Raw genomic sequence first — 21,470 nt, forward strand, 5'->3', positions numbered from 1 at the left:
CCTCTTTGTCCAGGATTTTAACCTGGAAATTCGTTGTAAAAAGGGCAAAGATAATGTGCTTGCTGATGCATTGTCGCGGTCGTTTAATTTTGAGTAAATCTACAATACGTAGATTCATTGGGTGTGGGAGTGTTACGACCTACGTTTTTGTATTTGGTATGTGTTTGTTTTCTTTTCTCTTTTTTCTTCTGTCGTGCTCTAATAGGTCGCCCGATGATTTCCTCTCTATCTCTATTGGCGGTTCAGAAGAGGCGTGTTCCTTATAAGGGTGCTTCCGGCGTTCAACGGGGAGCGCATTTTTGGTTCGGCCACGTTTGGGTAGAGAGCTCCGGGATCCCTCCTCCGGGCGATGATCAAACTTGTTATTCCCCCAGTGAAAATGTGCCTTTTGAACAACTTGTTGATCCTGTACTTTTTGTCCTTAAAGTGACTTCTCAAGCACGTGGAGCGTAGGGGTGTCCAGCCTATTTATTTTGATATCTTGGTTTGTATCTTGTTTTTCGTTAGGGAGTTAGGGAAGTTAAATGTATTTTATTTTGTGTTCATTTAGGTTACTTAACCCCTTCCTCCTTTTGTTTTTGAGAGTTGTTTTGTTTGTTGTTTTGGCCTTTGGTCACCCCGAAGAGATGCTCCTTTTCACCTGTCACATTTATTCTTAATAAAATTAATCCTATCCCTTGATTGGTTGGTGAATGTGTTTGATTATCGGCCGGAGTGATTATTAACTGGGATTCCACTATTTCAAACTCTGTTCCTTTGTTACGCCTCTCGGAGGTTCCGATTTCCCCTAGACTCGGCGGGTGAAAGTTTTTTTGGGCGAAGATTTCCCCAAAATCCGATTCTCACCAAATTTACTATATGTGTCAGTAAATTCAATATTAACTTGGGATAAAGATTATTTTTAGCCTATTATGCATAGATTCTGCGATATGGCATTTCAAAATCATTGCCGATACTGTACTAGGGTATGAAAAGCATTTCAGCTAAAATCTCAGCTCTAGAGCATGATAGGTACTAGGGATGAGCGAGTACAGCATTATCTGTATCTGTATCCGTATCTGTTAACCATATGAATTATCTGTGTCTGTATCTGTACTCAGAGTGGGTGGGGCATAACCCGTAAGTAGGCGGGGCTTGTCTTGAAATGGTAATAATTAATTTGTAATATTTATAACACTAGCTTACTACCTTTATGTTTTTATGAAATACAGCAAAAACGTGTCAGACGCTCAGTGTCTGGTTACTGGTTAGAGACAGCTGAAGGTTTAAAAAAGAAAAAATCTCCGACAGGCTGAGACGCAATGCGAGTCGCATTCTACCAAGCAAGCACCACGTCTGAAAGAACCCACGTTTGCCAGAACTCTACTGGTTAGTAAGTACGTATTATTAACGTTACAACCCAAAGTAAAAAGCTGAAGAAACCCTAAACGTTAACGGAAAATACCCGCGAACCCGAGTGACTGAGGGAGAGACAGAGAGCTGTTCTGTGTGTGACTGTGAGTGAGCAGAGCGAGACACAGCAACACAATACATCTGTATGTGTGTAGGGGAGGGGCGCTGTGACTAGCCTATCACAGAACGCTGACACAATCAGCTACCCAATGATGATTTTCATTCAATCCGAGCACTCGTATTACTTGTATAATACTCGTACTCGGCAGAAGTGCTTTATCCGTACCGGATACTCGTTTCAGCCGAGTATCCGGCTCACCTCTAATAGGTACATAATAATTATACGTAAATGCTAGTTTTAATCCCCCTTTTCACATAGTGAAAATTTAAAAAGATCAGACAACATAAATTTTTTGGTCAAAATGCTAACCTGGCCGGTCAACGTTTCGCAGATACTGCGATATAGCGTTTCAACCTCATTGCCTATACTGTATTAGATATGAAAAAGCATTTCAGCTAAAATCTCAGCTCTAGAGCGTGATAGGTACATAATAATTATACCAAAATGCTATTTTGTTTTAATCCCCCTTTTCACATAGTTGAAATTTAAAAAGATCAGACAACGTAAATTTTTTTGTCAAAACAATACTCAAAATGCTAACCCGGCAGGTCAACGTTTTTTGGGCAAAAATTTCCCCCAAATCCGATTCTCACCAAATTCACTATACATGTCAGGAAACTCAATATTAACTTGGGGTGAAGATTATTTTTATCCTATTATGCATAGATTCTACTATATAGCATTTCAAAATCATTGCCGATACTGCATGATATATGAAAAAGCATTTTAACTAAAATCTCAGCCTTTGAGCATTATAGGTGCACATTAACAATACTAAAATGTTAGTTTTAACCCCCTTTTCACATAGTGCAAGTTTACAGAAGATCAGACAACGTAAATATTTTGGTCAAAAAATTACTCAAAATGCTAAGCCGGCGGGTCAACGAATTTTTGGGCGAAAAGTTTCCCAAAATCCAATCCTTCAAAATCATTGCCGATACTGTATTAGGGTATGAAAAGCATTCCAAGAGTCAAGAGAGTCTAGAAGCTTTTATCGTCATTTCAACCATATATAGCTGTTGCAGTACATAGTGAAATGAGACAACATTTCTCCAGGATTGTGGTGCTACATAAAACAAAGACAGGGCTAAGAACTTAGTAAATAGTCCTAGCCACAAAAAGTGCAACTGTGCAACCTGGTGCAAACAGTGAAGGACAAGACAACAAGACAGATAAGACAGTGCAGACAAAAAGTTACAAGACAATACAAAAAGTACAAAAAAATACAATACACAAAAGACAATAAACAGAAACCAGTGTAATTACTGTATCTAAATACTGAATGTTCAGACAATATTCCGTGCAGTAATCATAGGATGAACACAGTTTCTTAGCAGCAGGTCCTTGAGATAATGTATAGAATTGTGCAAAAACAGCAAACGACTGAAATATTGTACAGTATGTACAAAACGACTGAAATGTTGGACAGTTTGTGCAAAAGAGCAAAATAATTGTACAAAAAAGCATGTAAACAGTTTGATGGGTGTAAGCAGCATGTAAACACTTTGATGGATGTATATGGGTGTAGGTCTGTACAGTCCAATCAGATGTTGTGCTCAGTACAGTTCAGTTCAGTTATTGAGAAGTCTGATGGCTTGTGGGAAGAAACTGTTACACAGTCTGGTCGTGAGGGCCCAAATGCTATGGTACCTTTTTCCAGACGGCAGGAGGGTGAAGAGTTTGTGTGAGGGGTGTGCGGGGTCATCCACAATGCTGTTGCGCATTGCGGAAGCAGCATGTGGTGTAAGGGTCCATGATAGAGGGAAGAGACACACCAATGATCTTCTCCGCTGTTCTCACTATCCGCTGCAGGGTCTTGCGATCCGAGATCGTACAGTTCCCAAACCAGACAGTGATGCAGCTGCTCAGAATGCTCTCAATGGTCCCTCTGTAGAACATAGTCAGGATGGGGGGAGGGAGATGTGCCTTTCTCAGCCTTCGTAGGAAGTAGAGACGCTGCTGGGATTTCTTGGTGATGGAGCTGGTGTTGAGTGACCAGGTGGGGTTCTCCGCTAGATAAACACCAAGAAATTTGGTGCTCTTGACGATCTCTATCGATGATCCGTCGATGTTCAGCGGAGAGTGGTCGCTCCCCAGTCAGCAAATTTCCTTTGGCCCAGATTTGGGCCAGATAAACAGCTGAGCTGTAGCCCAGATTAGTTTGTGTTTGCCGGCCCAGATATGGCCCACATCTCCTTTGCCAGAACTGAGCCAAAGGACTGCCATAACTCCACCAAACATGAGCCAAATAATACAATTTAATGTGGCCCATATGTGAGCCTTATATGCAATTTTAGTATGGTTGAGTTCTGTTAAAATCTAACAGCCCATATGTGCCCCACATGCAGTATTAAAAATAAGTCTTATTATTTAGTTAATAGTTAATAAGTCTTATTAACTCAAAGGCAAATGAAACACTCAACAACAAATATACTCGAAACAATTTACTTTCGACAAGTGTATAAATAATTACAGCTTTAAGAGTAAACATTTAAGAATACATTTAAGAACAAATAATTACAGCTTGTTACATCCTTTTCTATTTTTGTTTTCTGTTTTGGAGAGGTGTATGTGTATCTGTGCAGGATAAATCCTGATTGGTTCCTGAGGGTCACCTGGTGCCACGCCCTGTTGATCAGCTGACTCCCTGTGGCCTATAAAAGCCTCCACCACCTCGGCCTGTTTAGCTTTTTGGCTCATTTGCTGTGATTACTTGTTTGCTGTTAACTAGTTTTGTGAATTTTTCGTTGTATTTGTATGCTTAGCATTCCCTTTTAATACTGACTCCTGCCTGTTCTTTTTGACTTTGACTCTGGATTGCCTTTGTTTGGACTTGTTTGCTAATCTGTATATAGTTGTACATAGTATTCTTGGGGAGGTAGGGAGACCGATGCCATTTTGTTCCTTTGTACCTTTTATTGATTGTTTTTGTTTAGGGAGTTAGGGAAGTGATTTGTATTTTCTTTTTCTTTTGTTTAGTAGGGAAGTTAAAGGGTACAATAATTAGCTGTTTTGTTTGTTATTTTGTTCTTGTCGGCTCCTGAAGACTGTAGCGATTTTGGCTCGCGAAGCAAGGTAAATATTTATAAGTAATTATAACGTGTTATAGTGACTCCTAAATATTTTAACCTAAGTTGAAATTGACGGTAGTGGAATTAATGTTACACTTATTTGTTCTGTTCGTCTGGCGAACAGGCCGTGTAACCTTTATTAATTCTATGAAGGCGGTATCTTCCCTTTTACTTTATACCGTAATTTTAATTAAATTAACTTAATAGAGCATGTAGTTCAGACCAGATGTTGCAGGTAACTTACGTTTGTGAGCAATACTCAGAGACAATCACTTGTGGAACAAAAATATGGCGTTTAATGAATGAGACAAACACAACATAAAACTAACTACACAAACAAACAAAAGAAATAGAGAAAACAAAGATGAAAATAAAACACACAAAAGGAAGAAATTAGAAAGGAAGGAAAGGAATGGCAAGCTTAAACTTCAAAATTAATCACACCCTAACTGGGAAATCGTCACCGGAAACTTAAATTCACCTTAAGACTCAAATACAAGGTTCATACTTAAAATACGCATCTAAATGGGTTGGTAAAGGAAACGGTTACTTGCATTGGCTTGCTGCACAAGAGTCTGGTTGCAACAGAGAAGTCTCTGAAGAGTCAGTTAGGGTGGGGTCAGATGTTCTTCCAAGTTCTCCAAGATCGGAGCAGTTGTTGTTATTGGAAGTGAAGCTTGCTGGAAGTTCCTTGAAGGAAGATGGAGTCGTCTCCAAGCTGTTCCGAAAGTCTGACCAACGATTGGTGGTGTTTGTGACATTTTAAAGGTCCCGAACTCCACCCATCTTTGGGGAGAGGGCCAATACTACGCCCCGGGTTTCGGAGGGAAAACCTCTTTGTTTCAGGTGTCTGTGGGTGTGGTTTAGCTATCAAACTTCTAGATGACTTTAAAGTTTTATCCAAGGTGTATTAAGACGGTATAGCGCCTTTCGTGCTCAAATAAAATACACCATGTTGGGGGACTTCAGGGAACGTGATGGGATGGCTTCAGGAAATCTATTGGCAGAGCATATCATAGTTAACAAATACATATGTCCCGACTTAGTCTTGGGCAAAGGTCCTACACAGTCTATCACAAGCTTTTCAAACGGTTTGTTTAGAACCGGGCTTTAAAGGTGCTGGAGGCACAATCTGATTAGGCTTTCCTGCAATTTGACATGAATGGCATGAACAGCAATACTGTGACACAGAAGACTTCATTCCTGGCCAGAAGAAATGTTTCAAAAGGTTATGGTATGTTTTCCGAACACCTAGGTACAACTCGATTGTACTTAATGTTTTCAACTGAATCCCACTTAAATTATTAAGAAGAAATATTAATAATATAAATAACATTCAAAGAGTCTTAGACTATTTATTTTTACACCAAAATTCATGTTTTAAAGCATGTTTTAATGTTAGGTTCAACTCTGAGAGTAATAAAAATCACAGAAAAAAAAATCAGAGTAACTTGTACAAAGAACTTTAAAGAGAAATTGATAAAGTTAAAGAAACTTGAAAGGTAAGTTGAGAAGTTGATGTGCAGGGACGTCGCTAATGACAGTCGGCAATGTGTTGTTGGGTCTCGCGTTTCTTCAATCACTTCAATTTTCTTCAAGTTTCTTCAATTTCCGGATGTCTGCCGCACTTGATTTCAGGATTCCTGTGTTTTTCCACGTATAAGCCAAATGTTTACCACAAGTCGATGTTTCTCTCTGTGTGCCGTAGCTCAACCACATATGGTTCTCGTGTTCGTTGTTATCTGGGCCATATACCTCAAAATGAGTTGTGAACCAAGAGAGCATTTCCTGCAAGTTAAAGTTATACTTTACTTATACTATACTTTACTAAAGTTATACTTTTATACTGAATTTGCCATAACTTTTCCTTAAAGTTATGGCAAAAAAAATATGGCCACAATTTGGCCCATATCTGTTAAGCCACGCCACATCTAGGCTATATGTGCCAGATAATACCCAAATGCGGCCCAAACGTAATTGCTATCTGGGTCTGTGCTCTTCTGAAGTCGACAACCATCTCTTTAGTTTTATCAACATTCAGAGACAGGTTGTTGGCTCTACACCAGGTAGCTAGCTGTTGCACCTCCTCCCTGTATGCTGACTTCTTGTTGATGAGACCCACCACAGTCGCGTCATCGGCAAACTTGATAATATAATTCGATCTGTGCATTGCTGCACAGTCGTGAGTCAGCAAGGTGAACAGCAGTGGACTGAGCACACAACCCTGAGGGGCTCCAGTGTTCAGTGTGGTGGTGCTGGAGATGCTGTTCACGATCCAGACTGACTATGGTCTCCCAGTCAGGAAGTCCAGGATTCCAGCTAAATTCTCAGCTCTAGAGCATGATAGGTGCACATTAATCAAACCAAAATGTTAGTTTTAACCCACCTTTTCACATAGTGCAAGTTTAAAGTATATAAGACAACATAAATTTTTTGGTCAAAGAAATATTCAAAATGCTAAGCCGGCGGGTCAACGAATTGTAGGCCGAAAATTTTCCCTAAATCCGATTCTCATCAAATTAACTACACAGGTAAGGGACCTCAATATTAAGTTGGGATGGAGATTAGTTTTATCCTATTATGCATAGATTCTGCGATATAGCTTTTCAAAATCATTGCCAATACTGTATTAGGGTAAGAAAAAGCTCAAAAAAAAAAAACTCAAAATGCTAAGCCAGCGGGTCAATGTGTTTTTGGTGAAAATTTTCCCCAAATCCGATTCTCACAAAATTCACTATGTGTGTAAGGAAACTCAATATTAACTTGGGATGGAGATTAGTTTTATCCTATTATGCATAGATTCCAGTATTGTAATGTAGCGGAGTACAAATACTTCGTTACTGTACTTAAGTAGAAATTTCACATGTCTGTACTTTACTTCGCTACTTAAATTTGTCAACTTTCACTTTTACTGAACTACATTTCCTAGAGAAAATGAATACTTTTATTCCGCTATATTTCCACTAAGCATCTTCATTACTCGTTACTACAAAATAAAATCAGAAGAAATGTGTGCGACTGCAATAAGGGAGGTTTGGCGAATCACTGCTCCTAGATTGCATTACGCTCCCCACGCTCTATTTCATCGTAATTTTGACAAAGGAGCAGTGGCGTAGCCAGAGGGGTGTCCGGGGTGGCACTGAACACCCGTGACATCTGATTGGCCACCCCAGGTGCCACCCCAGATGCCACCCCGAATTTTTATTTGATAGCATTGGAAGCTTGATGCTGATTCACATCTCATTTCACCTATCAAAAGAAGTCTTCGTTTGACATTTGGTCGCGGCGCCACTCAACATTTCAAATCCATCAATCAATGACAAGAAAGAGTTGAGAGGTAGAGAAGAATACTAAAACATCAAATTTCGGTAAGTTTTGAGATTAAACATCAGGATTTAGTTTTCCAGAAAAATATTTCGAAAGTTAAGTCGCTATATAAATTGATGTTAGACGCTATTAACAGATTAATTATACAAGAGAGATTGGTTTGTTCCCCAGTTTAGCCATAATATACATTACGTTGACATTTGTGCTAGTTATACACGTATACAGTGCAGTGTCTGTGTGTAAGTCTTTAACTGTGTAGCTAATATTAGGTAACTAGTTTTACAGCTGTCAGTGTTTAAATGTTGTTATTAAACTATGTATCTGGTAATGTTACTCAAACGATTACTGTAATTGCAGACAGCCTGTTGGCTATCATAAAGGTGATTAAAGTAGTAATTTATGCTGATGCTTGATTTTAAAGTGCAATTATTATAGTGGGATTTGTAGTTAAAGTTGAGTTTGAATTAAAAAAAAAAAATCTGTATTTGATGCTTAAATGTATTATATCCATGTGTCTCATTTTTACATAGGGTCAATAAAAAAATGAAAAGAAAGGCAGAGATATCTGACTTCTTTTTAAAGAACTAAACACATACAGATCAGGTGCAAACAGCCCCCAGCCCAGCCCCCAGCCCCTACATCACCACAGTACCCCAGAGCAGCTTCCTACCTGATGCTAGTAGTCAGACTTCACAAGACCACACCAACAGGTTTGAGAACCCACCAGGTAGTCAGTCAGTCACAATCTAAATTCACAGTCAGAATTTAAGTTTAGCTTGTTATAGATGGTTTCATCAGTTTAGGCTTTACATAAAAATGTAATTAGGTGTTGATTTATGTGTGACATATACAAGATAAAATTATAACATAATATATTATAAATTATAAAATAGATTATGAGAGATATATTCTACCTCTAATGAGCAATTATGGGATTCATCATGCTCCTTGTTAGGGTAATTTGTGTCATAGTCTGTGGACCCCTAAAGTTGCCTTGGCCACCCCCTGGCCACCCCATGTATAAAACTCTAGTTCCGCCACTGCAAAGGAGGAGGAAGCACAACTGAAACTGCCATAGAAGCACCTACTGGAGGACCTCCCGTTATCATAGATGACCACCCCGACGATAGTGGTGAACTCGGTTAACAGTGTGAAGAAGATAACTTTATACACCTGTGGCCATATTTGCAAGAAATGTTTCTGTACATTGGAATGAAAGATTCTTCCTACCGGATGAAGTGCCTCTTATGCCTACCGAAAATGACTGAAATTTTACTTTTTACTTTTACTTCAAATACTTAAGTACATTAAATATCAGAAAATTACTTTTGATACTTAAGTACAGTATGTATCAGATACTTTAAGACTTTTACTTGAGTAATATTCTAAAAAGTAACTAACTAAGTTTAAAGAAGATCAGACAACGTAAATATTTTGGTCAAAAAAGTACTCAAAATGGGGGGGGGGGGGGCACGGTGGCTTAGTGGTTAGCACGTTCGCCTCACAGCTCCAGGGTTGGGGGTTCGATTCCCGCCTCCGCCTTGTGTGTGTGTGGAGTTTGCATGTTCTCCCAGTGCCTCGGGCGTTTCCTCCGGGTACTCCGGTTTCCTCCCCCGGACCAAAGACATGCATGGTAGATTGGCATCTCTGGAAAATTGTCCGTAGTGCGTGAGTGAATGAGAGTGTGTGTGTGCCCTGCGATGGGTTGGCACTCCGTCCAGGGTGTATCCTGCCTTGATGCCCGATGATGCCTGAGATAGGCACAGGCTCCCCGTGACCCGAGGTAGTTCGGATAAGCAGTAGAAAATGAGTGAGTGAGTGAGTACTAAGCCGGCGGGTCAACGTGTTTTTGGCCGAAAATTTTCCCCAATTCTGATTCTCATCAAATTCACTATATGTGTAAGGAAACTCAATATTAACTTGGGATGGAGATTAGTTTTATCCTATTATGCATAGATTTTGCGATATCGCATTCAAAATCATTGCCGATACTGTATTAGGGTATGAAAAGCATTCCAGCTAAAATCTCAACTCTAGAGCATGATAGGTGCACATTAATCAAACCAAATGTTAGATCTAACCCTCCTTTTCACATAGTGCAATTTTAAAGATGATCAGACAACGTAAATTCTTTGGTCACACAAATACTTTTTATCCTGGTATGCATAGATTTTGTGATATAGCATTTCGAAATCATTGCTGATACTGTATTAGGGTATGAAAAAGGTCAAAACAATACTCAAAATGCTCAAAATGGTCAAGTCAGCTCTAGAGCATGATAGGTGCAAATTAATCAAACCAAAATGTTAGTTTTAATCCCCCTTTTCACATAGTGAAGTTTAAAGAAGATCAGACAACGTACATTTTTTAGTCAAAAAATACTCAAAATGCTAAGCCGGCGGGTCAATGGTTTTTTGGGTGAAAGTTTTCCCTAAATCCGATTCTCACAAAATTCACTATACTTGTAAGGAAACTCAATATTAACTTGAGATGGAGATTATTTTTATCCTATTATGCATAGATTCTGCGATATAGCATTTCAAAATTATTGCCGAAACTGACTGTGAGTATTGCTTACTGATTATGTAGTACTGCTTATAGTCGAATGAACAAAACTAATAATTTTGGTCAAATTATGAGCATTCGTTACAGCAATCACAAACTGAGCAAAGTTACACTACACTCTAAAAAATGATTCACGGGGTTAGTTTGTGAAACTTAAAATAAACAACATTTTCAGCATAAAAATTTAAGTTTGTAATACAGTATGTACTTGTATTGGTGAGTTGATAACTCCTTTTAATAAGTCTTTAAAAATTAAAATAAAGAATACTGTCTTAACAATTATATATTGATTTTGAACAAACACTTTTACCTTCACATAACAACAGAAAAATATTAAGTTAGTGAAACTTGTATATTTAGAAGCTGAGTAAAGGCTGAATTTGCCCGGACTTGTTTTGCTGCCAGAGCGGGACTACTAGGAGCCGGAAATACAGGAGAAACGAGGCTATATACAGTAGGTAAGTTGATATTTTTGCTTTGTTTTAATCTCAGCAGCTACCAACTGTATACACAAAAAAATCGTTGACACAAGTAAAGTTGTCCGCATATTCACAGATTCGAATTTCCCGAGTTAATACCTCCTGAGCTAAAAGCTGTTACTACACAAATAACACCTCTTTTCTATTGTAGTAATGTAGAGAGGCAGCTACAACCCAATTTTCCTCAAAATCAGCTTTCCTCCGCGGTGGACAAAACACATATGAACCTAAATATGAAACAAAATGAATATGCGGCCAACTTTACTTAAGTAAATCGTTGTTGTCACACACTAAACTGAAAAGACCGTTTGACCTAAGCTAATTCATCGATTCTATCGATATCGATATATACACACACTCACATACATACATACACACACACACACACAGTACATGTTTGATGGTTAGGCAGCTGACACATTTCTTTAAGTTTGCAATTTTTCATGTTTAGTCAGTAGGCCAACTTAAACACAATTTGAAAAGATTCATTAGTCAGCAACACTTAAGAATTAATTTTTTATACAATGTATAATTTGTTTATAATATTTTTTTCTAAGCTTTTACTGTTAAATCATAAGTTTAAAAGGTCTGAATTTTTCTTGCAGTGTATCCTAAGATTTAACTCCTGTGTCCATTAATGTCCTGTTTCTTTACAGGATGATTCTGTGGAAAGGAAGAGAAATCTTGGATAAAGGAGGAAGATCTCTAATGACTTTAAAGAAAAAATTTGTCTTTTTGAAATGTTTCATGTAAATGTTTTGCTGTGCATACACGTACAGCAGCTGTAATTTTGACCATTTTTTACATGAAGGTTACAGTGTTGTATTTGTTTGAGACTTTATGGGGGCTGTAGTTTATGTGATGAAGGTAAAATTTAATAATTTGCAATAATATAAAAAAGGAAGAAAACTTTTAGTTTCAGCTAGGTGGACCCAATAATCTGGCAATTGTGCCTGTTGTTGGAATTCATTTTTCACGTTTCCTCTGATTTATTATTATTATTATTTTAGTTTCTTTTTTTCTGATATGTACTGTACCTACACTGAAAAAAACGAACTTGTAAAATTTACTAAAAAAAATCCTCGTAACAATTTGCACTAACTTTTTTAAGTAAAATTTACTGCCTAATTTCAAGTATTAATTATCAATTAATTATTAATATCAATTAATTATCAAAATCAATTAAAATCTACTTAATAATCCATGAAATGTTTGTTAAAAATGAGGAAATGTTACTTAATTATTTTTATTTTAGAAGATTTATTTGAATTATTTAGGTAAATTCTATTAGATTTTTTCAAAGTGTGTAGCATTGCTGTACTAGAAATATTTAATAAATCTTATTTACTTTTTTAGGGTAAATTGCATTTACTGTTTTTTATTTTATTTTTTAGTAATAAATAAGTAAACATTATTAATAATAATGATATTACCAAATAAATGTAATCACTTTGTCTATGCTTTCAACACAAATCACAGTCGTTAAATACAATTCAATTTTTTATTTTCACCAATGGTATCAAAACATTTTGCATAAAACAGATGTTAAAGATGTTTATTAAAGATGTTAAACGCTCTAGATAAAAGTAAATGAAAACTGGCAAAAAATTATAACTTTAACAAAACAAATTCCCACCACTATTTGCCTTAAATAAAGTCAATTGAAAACACACAGTATAAACACCTCGATGCTTCTAAAGTCTGGTCTATCTTGGTGTTAAAAGTTTGTAAAATAAAGACAGTAAGACCAGGTGGTTATAAGGCATAAAACTGAAAACGTTACTAAAGGTCAATTTAGTACAAATGGCAAAAGTACAAATTATGTACCAAAGTGCAGGAAAAAATTTCAAAACAACAGAACAACCCAAAATAATTATTTATGAAAAGGGTTCACCAGAACATGCAGGACGGAACACTGAGTTGGGGTGTTGTAATGGCATCCAATAATGTGCAGAACTTGCCATCACAAACACACTTTAAGTCAGGAGCTTGGACTTTAAAGTTTGAACTTTAGAGGACAACTTAATCCCATCCAGTGATGGAAAAAGTTTTTTGAAACACTTCAAAAGTATAGCGCAGGGCTTTGGGGTATGCAAGGTTGAGGGCATAAATCAACCCCATAAGTAGTGCACAAGCTTTAGCCACGGTGTGACATCCTGGTAGGATCTCCCGGCCTTCGAGAATAATAGATACATCTACTGAATCCTCTACACCAGCTCCATAGACCACCAGAATCTTAAGGATGTGTTGCATGGTGTCACTGCGACTGTCCTCCTGCATATAATTAACAAGAATTTGGCTTTAGGTTAAGAATTTATATGCCTCTTATTTCAGGCTTAACTTTATGGTAACACAATTTAAAAATGTTACAAAAAAAGCTTTACCAGGCATTCTTCAAAAAGTTCCTCTTCTTTTTCACCAAGGTACAGTATGAGGCTCCGGATAATAGCTTCAGGTCTCACCTCAATGCTTTGGTTCTGTGAAGAGAATAATGTTGTCAACACATACTGAACTGTGCAAAAGTCTTGTTTTAGTTGTTAGCTAGTTGTTTACCCCCCAAAAGAGGTTTTAAGCCAGTTAAGTTCTTCTGAATTTAGTTTGTCTCAGTTTTCATGTAATAATAGACAGATTTGATGATGATGAGATCAGTTGTGTAGCACCGGCTGTTGTCAGACTCCTTGTGCATACAAAAATCTAACTGGATTATGACAAAATGAATGTTTAAAAATGTAATCTGAAAATTCTTATTGGTACAATACAGCAAAGGAAAAACTTACAGTAACTGGCTTAAAAACTCTTTTGGGGGGTAAAATACTAGCACGCCTAAGACTTTTGCACAGTACTATATATCTAAGGCCTAAGCAGTGTTGTTCAGCATGCAAACTTAAGTCATTTTTTATACTGCAATAATTATACTGCAATGTCAATCACATAATGAAACATCAAGTACTTTGTTCTATATAAAGATGAATATTTCCTGCTCTTACATTAGCCCTTCAGTTTTACTTTATCACTTTTAGGTTCATCCCAGGGTTTTTGGAGTCACCTTGTTCTACTGTATGTATCCAGGCCCGATTTTTGAAAGTTGAAAAAAAAGCACAATGTGTTATTCTACCAGTTAAGACCAACTAATTGACCTCTAAAGTCAGTTATGGCCATACATTTTATGTATTGTAGGGGTGTGCAGCGGAATCAGTATTTGTATCTGTATCAATCTCAAAATTATTTGTATTTGTATTCGGATGGAACCAGAAGTTTGTCAAATTACATAAAAATGGCATTTTAAATGCATTTTTGTTTTTTGTTATAATTATTACTTAAATGACTGTAAAGATCTATTAAAAATTTTATTAAAAACAATAATACAAAATGTTAATCAAAAAGACAAATAACTTGATTCTCGTTACTAATACGCATGGAAAACAAACTTCTCATTACATCACACTACAGGGAGGAGGCACTAAGTGAATTAATTAAAGTGAATAAATAAATAAATTTTATTTATCTTCGACAAATCCCGCGAATAAAAGCCATTTATCGGAAGCTTTCTTTTATAATTTGAATACCCAGTGATCTTCATAAGGGGACTGTCACTACTCAAAGGATGTGTTAGTCAAAACATCCAGAATACTGTCCGCAGGGCTTGACATCAACACCCGTCAACAAATGCCGGTAGATTTCAGTGGTGGCGGGTAAGACAGCTACTCCTTCTAGTCACTTTGGGGGGTTGAATATAAATTTGTCATTGTAGTTTTCTTAAAAGCCATGTGAAATAAACAATGCGCGGTACGACACTACGAAACTCCCATAAACACTCCTTGCATATAAAGAGCTCAGGGTGTACGCCGTACAGTATGTAACACATCTTAACACAAAGTGTAAACAGCCTGTGTATTGTATAAAGTACTATATTAATAAAATTGAATAAGTGGACTAATGAGAGTGAGGATTGATGCTGTATGTGTGCACAGTGTGTGTGAGACAGTACACCTATCATCCTGAATAAAGTGAACAATTTAAAAAAAACATACCTGACTCAGTTTGTCCAAGTGCGGCCTCAGCTTTGTCCCTGCAATGCCTCCCTTAAGCTTCATGAGGGCAATAAGTTTTGGTGTGTAGAGGTCAAGTTTATACATGAAGCTCTGCTCCAGAGAAGTTGTAGTTATTCTTCTAAATTCCTCTTTCACCTGAAAAGATATAAATAATCAAGTTATTGTTACTGCCGCAACATTTAAGGGGTAACATTTCAGGGGTTAGATTTACATACCTCAGCTTCACAAAATAAGGCATTTTAAAATCCTCAACAGCAGGACAACCACTCACAACCTCAAGCCTTCGATAGGAAAATGTTTTGGCCATTTTTTCTTTTATCACATTATAGTTGTTCTTTTTCTTCACCTCATTGCCTCTCTACTTCAAGGCTGTCTTCGGTTTCTCCACTTGGATGCGGCGGGAGGTAATTCACCTCCGCTTTCCTTGGTCTTTTGCCGTTTTTGGCAGGATTTTTCTCACCAGGTAATTTACTTCTTAAGGAGTTGATGTTAACTTCAGGACAAGGTATTTCACGCTTTCTTAATTTGGAACGGTAATTGGCCATCGTATACTTAAGACGATGCCGCCACCCGTACATACCTGAAAATGAAGTGCCAGGCTCCTTCAGGCATGGATGCTTGTTCAACAGAGCTTCTACAATGGCCAGGATTTGAAGCCCGGTGGGATAGGCAGTGTAGCTAAATATTTGTTCTGCAAGCTTCTCAAGCACATTAGAGTTGATGTTTGAATTGTGAAGGCGTGTACCATTACTTTTAAAATCATCATTTGCCTTTTGAAGGATGGTTTCAACATCATATGAAAAGGTGGGTATCACAAAATTAGTTGGCCAAACTTCTGATCGACACTCTGGGGACGGTTGTAAAATAATGGTGTCAGATGAACTAATAGAAGAACTTTCATCCTGGAAAGAATTGTTCAGCGAGAGCGGAGGGGAGTTATCTGCAGCGTCATTGATGGGATTCAATGTCAGAATAACAGAAGGTTCTATTTTGACTAGCTTGATTGTGTCTTTGTCCTTAACCAAATCTGTTGATGTCAGAGTGAAGAATTGGTTTTCAAAATCTTTGTCCATACTGTATACATAACACTAAAACTCCCTTGGAGTTGAAAATGATCCTGTGCAGCTGCCAAAAGTTCATCTACTGTACTAGGTATTCCATCTGGTAGAGTTAACTTGTGAACTGCAGTCTCATCAATGATAACACGTAGTTGAGTGCAGGCAGACATCATAGTGTTTGGCAAGCAGAACTGTAAGAGAAGTACACAAAAAAATACATAAAAAGTAGGTTTTTGAACATATCCACAAACATTAAAGGTGTATGTAGATTATAACATGCTTAGATTTTAATAGGGCTGCAAGATATATCTAAATGAACAAAGTATTGCAATGATTTGAAATAACTATGATTGTAATCCTTATAACAGATAACAGAGACTGACAAGACCGAGAGATGCTTGCTTTTTCTAGAAGGAATGTGCATGTATATGTAAGTTATTTAATTTTTTTTTTAATATTTGAATATAATTCAGGAGGGGCACTGTGGCTTGGTGGTTAGCACGTTCGCCTCACACCTCCAGGGTCGGGGTTCGAGTCCCGCCTTCGCTTTGTGTATGTAGAGTTTGCATGTTCTCCCCGTGCCTCGGGGGTTTCCTCCCCCGGTCCAAAGACATGCATGGTAGGTTGATTGGCATCTCTGGAAAATTGTAGTGTGTGAGTGTGTGAGTGAATGAGAGTGTGTGTGTGCCCTGCGATGGGTTGGCACTCCGTCTAGGGTGTATCCTGCCTTGATGCCCGATGACGCCTGAGATAGGCACAGGCTCCCCGTGACCCGAGGTAGTTCGGATAAGCGGTAGAAAATGAGTGAGTGAGAGAGAGAGTGAATATAATTCACTCTTAAAGCCAACATTTTTAACAAATTTGAATCATTTTCTCATTGCATATTGTATTATTTAGCAAGTTCACATTTTCATTCCATGTCGTGCAGCCCTAATCAGAAATACACAAGTCTTGAAAAGGTGTCACATAACACAAGCCCTTCTGAAATTATCTAGTTTGAACAGCAGATGTAGTGTTTCAGAGAAACCATTTGATCACCATCTACTGTATAAGCAGACAGTGGGTATGTGTCAGTGAGTTGTGACTGCTCAATTACCTTGACTATGCCTGTGGACTCTAACTTAAAGCATCGAAAATGCTCATAGTACCATGCACTTTGCAGTTTCACTACAAAGACCAAGCAGTCATGAACAATAATGATTTGTACTATCTCAGCAGGCAACCCACCAGTGGTGCCATATACCAAAATCATGCCAGTAGCATAACTGGTGCCTTGTCATTCTGCAGTTTTAGTCAAATTAACAACGGTCTCCATAGGAAATTTCTGTGACAGAAAATCTTGTATACTTTCATTTACTACCTGTACTGGAAGTTTTGAGGTCTTTGACAAAGAGACCACAGGTTTTTATACATTTCACAAGTGTGAAGATGGTATGCAATCATCGACTTTTTGCCATGGACTTTAAAATGTTACGAAAACTGGCAGTTTGTCTTACTATCTTCTTAAAGAAGCTGTGCTTTGATTCAAACCTCATTGTCCATAAAGACACTAATGGGCCAAACGCTTTAATGAGCTGTGGGTAATGCTCTGTGTTTTGGAATCAATTTCTCTTCTGGAAAAACACTGCGAAATCTACATCTATGGTCTGCAATCAGGCTGTCCAGGTAACCTATGCTTTCATCTGTGAACACAGGTGACACAGCCAACTCAACAACATTTACATTTACATTTACAGCATTTGGCAGACGCCCTTATCCAGAGCGACATACATAAGTGCTTAAATCTCTAGCAGTGAATACATTAATGCTGGCTCACTAAGTTACATACTTAAGATACCATGAGTTTAAAACATTTGTTCAAAGTTACAATGAAAAAGTGTCAAAGGTGTTTTTTTTTTAAATGCAAAAGATAAGAAAGAAGTGCTAGTTGAAGTGTTTCCTGAATAAGTAGGTCTTCAACTGCCGCTTGAAAATAGCCAGTGACTCAGCTGTCTGGACCTCTAGGGGAAGTTCATTCCACCACCTTGGTGCCAGTACAGAGAAGAATCTTGTAGTATACTTGAGGCACATCAACAACTGCCATGCCTGTTCCTCTTCTGGTACTTTGTGCACAATCATAAGTGGAAGCAGCCTCAGTAGGCACCAGTTTTCGTGTGCGTTACCGCCAATGGTTTTACGAGAGGCAAAGGTTGCTGGTATTGTTTGGGGACAATTTGTCCTGTCTTTCCACTTGTATGGAAAATGCTTGATGATTCTGTTGCGCTCTTCAAGAGAGATATATTTTTTCGTAATCAAGATAGCTAAACACAATGCCAATTCTAGAGGTACAATACCTTCAAATAAATCGTGCAGTACATCAGGTGGGTAACCGGTTGTCACATTAAAATAACTTAATTTTTGAGTAACCTCACAATGCGTTTTAACTCTGTGGCTATGGTTGTTACTCGCTAATGCTGCATTGACATCCAACTGATATTGCTGTTTTGTTCTACAAGGAAATCCTCCTGTCCTTACTTCAAGTTCTTGAAATTGTGACTGGTCTCCGATACAAAATCTGCAAACATATGACCCACTGAAACTTTCAACAAAACCACCAAGTGAGTGAGCACCAAGGTTATCAGCAATCACAGAAAATACTGTGCCTTTTATTACTTTTCCTAAGTGAGGCACACAGTGAAGCTTTTCAAATCCCTTAACAATGGCTCTAGCACTGCAGAATAGCCAAATTTATTAACATCATCTGCCTTGCACAAGATACTCAAGTAAATTGATGATAATGCAGACCTTAATACAGATGAAATGTCAGCCAACACCCAGTAGACTCCTGTTACCTTGTGCTTCTTGTTCCTAAAGGGTTACAAATTTCAAAATCATCACAGTAAATAAAAGTGAAAGTCTTAACTCCTCACCAGATAGAAATTCATTTTCCTTGAAATTGGAACCATCATGCAAACTGGCATACTGACATGAAACACAGTGTCTTGCACTTTTGAACAGCTTATCCTGAATGCCAATTTTTTAGAATTTCTGACAAAGACTGCAAAATTGGTACATACTGGATTGTCCTTCCCTCTTTCGCATCAAGTATATACTCCAGTGGCTCAATGATAGAGAAATGTTCCTTTAGATACCAATTTCAATTATGTGTACCGAGAGGACCTTTCTCACGGAATGCAGCACTAAGAGGATTTAACTTGCAAATGTTATTTACTAGATCTGTGATGACCAGCTCTTCTACACTGCAGTTATGCTTTTTTAATGTGTTGTTGACAATGTCTTTGATTACAGGTGCAGATGTTGTACAAATAATAAACTGAAGTTCCCCTACAATTTCATCTATACATTTACTAGTCACATTAAAGATGCAACCTAATTTAAGCAATAAGGAACCAAGCTGATCAACAATGACTTCACCCAGATCTTCACTCTCTTCTACAAGTGCATTATCAAAACTAACATCACTTTCATCTAACAAACTACTATATTCTAATGTCTGATTTGAGTATGTCTGAAATACGCACAAAACGGGGCTGGAAACGTACGTACGCCAGTTCCCACCCAATGGTTGTGATCTATAAAAAACAAACTTGGCTTGAATGTGCGCACCTTTAAGCAAACTTTGAGACGTACGTGCGCACATTCTGGAGACAAAGGGAATTGGCGACACAGATGGTGAGGTCATGAACTGAAGTTAGATTGTAGAAAATAAATGTGAGAAGAACGATTATAAGAATTAATGACATTTAATTTTCACTCCATTTCATACGTTATATCCACATTATCATGAAGATTAAATCCAACAGTGTTATTTGTGCCGATTGTTTTAGGCTATATACATCTAGTAAAATCCAAACCCAATTCAAAATGTATTTAAAATAAACAAATAATAATAAATCAGCGCTGCCTTACAGTCACATTGTCCATAACGGGAGCGCAGGAGGAGATGGCGCGACTACATGTGATACAGAATAGCATGAAATACCCTTTTATTAGAGAACTGCAGAACAGTGTAAAAACGAAATATTTTCCTTAATGTACATATATCATAAAATGTCAAAGTCTGCAAATACAGTCATGAAACACAATCGCTACTCATCATCGGTCCTAACTATTACGGTGTTCATTACAAAACCGTCATGAAGAAGCATGTGTTCACTATAACATTTTCGTCTTAGATTTTCGCCCACAAATTAATTCTGTGATTTTATCAAGGTGTTAACGATCAGTCTAATTGCTAGAAACATGTAAATCCTCCGGTGACCCGGGTATGTAATGCTTCATGAAGGCACTGCTGGCACTGTTGGAGGATTACGCCAATGGCAGAATAAGGAGAGAACGAGTTTTCAGGGACTATGAGGATTTCCTGGCTAATAAGCCGATTTAGATTCCCTAGAGCTGTGCTCTTGGATCTATGTGCTGAATTGGGTCCAGTATTAGATAGGGCAACCATGCCGGAACCATGCCATCCCAGTCGAAATACAAGTCTTCACCACTCTGGGGTTCTTGGCAACCGTCTGTTTCAAGCGGGAATTGGCAGACAGGTAAATTATTTATATTAAACTATATGTAATCCTCAACTTTGTCTCTAAGACCTTTTTGTATATGAAATAATTCTATTGGAATCTATCATCTCACCCTATAGGTCTGGTATATCACAGCTGTCCCTGAGTGCCATAATATCTGTCGTTTTGAATGGTATACTTAATATAGGTAGTCGATACATCAGGTTCCCGTACACCATTTTTTCTTTAATTCTGCAACTGCCCGTTCTGTCCCACTGACACAATTGACGGCAGAAGCAATACTTTGCCACTCGCACTGCTTCTTTTTATTAATGACCCCACTGCTGTGGCCACCAAATAACACAGTTTCCCGAGCCTCCACCTCCCCTACAAGTGTTTCAATCTCAGTGTCTGAGAAATTACGTTTTTTTCCTCTTTTCTCACCTGTCGCCATTATTCAAAGTAACAGAAACACACGTTTTCACTTTCTTGGATTAATTAATTGGCGGGTCGCATGGCAGTTTTCCAGGTATATATGGGATTCCACTCTCATTTACATGACGAACAGCAATCATGAGGTGATTTGCATTGACTATTTATGGTTAAAAATAGGCGTGTACAGGGCGGGATTTGAGGCTGGTTCACGTACGCACATCTGCGGGTGATCTGTGATTTATAAAGGGAACATTGCTTACAGGAGTGCGTACGCACGGTTTTATAAATCGGAATATTGTTTGGCGTACGCCATTTTTGGCTTTTTGGCGCACGTAAACTTTTAGTAGGGATCCTACGCACAGTTTTATAAATGAGACCCCAGGTTACTAAGAAAATACTTGATTCTTTACTTGACTTTACTTGAAAAACACTTGAGTCCTGGATAATTATCTTTTTGTCCAAGTATTG

The sequence above is a fragment of the Tachysurus vachellii genome, chromosome 4 (assembly GCF_030014155.1).
Source record: "Tachysurus vachellii isolate PV-2020 chromosome 4, HZAU_Pvac_v1, whole genome shotgun sequence".
In the NCBI taxonomy this organism is placed as follows: Eukaryota; Metazoa; Chordata; class Actinopteri; order Siluriformes; family Bagridae; genus Tachysurus; species Tachysurus vachellii.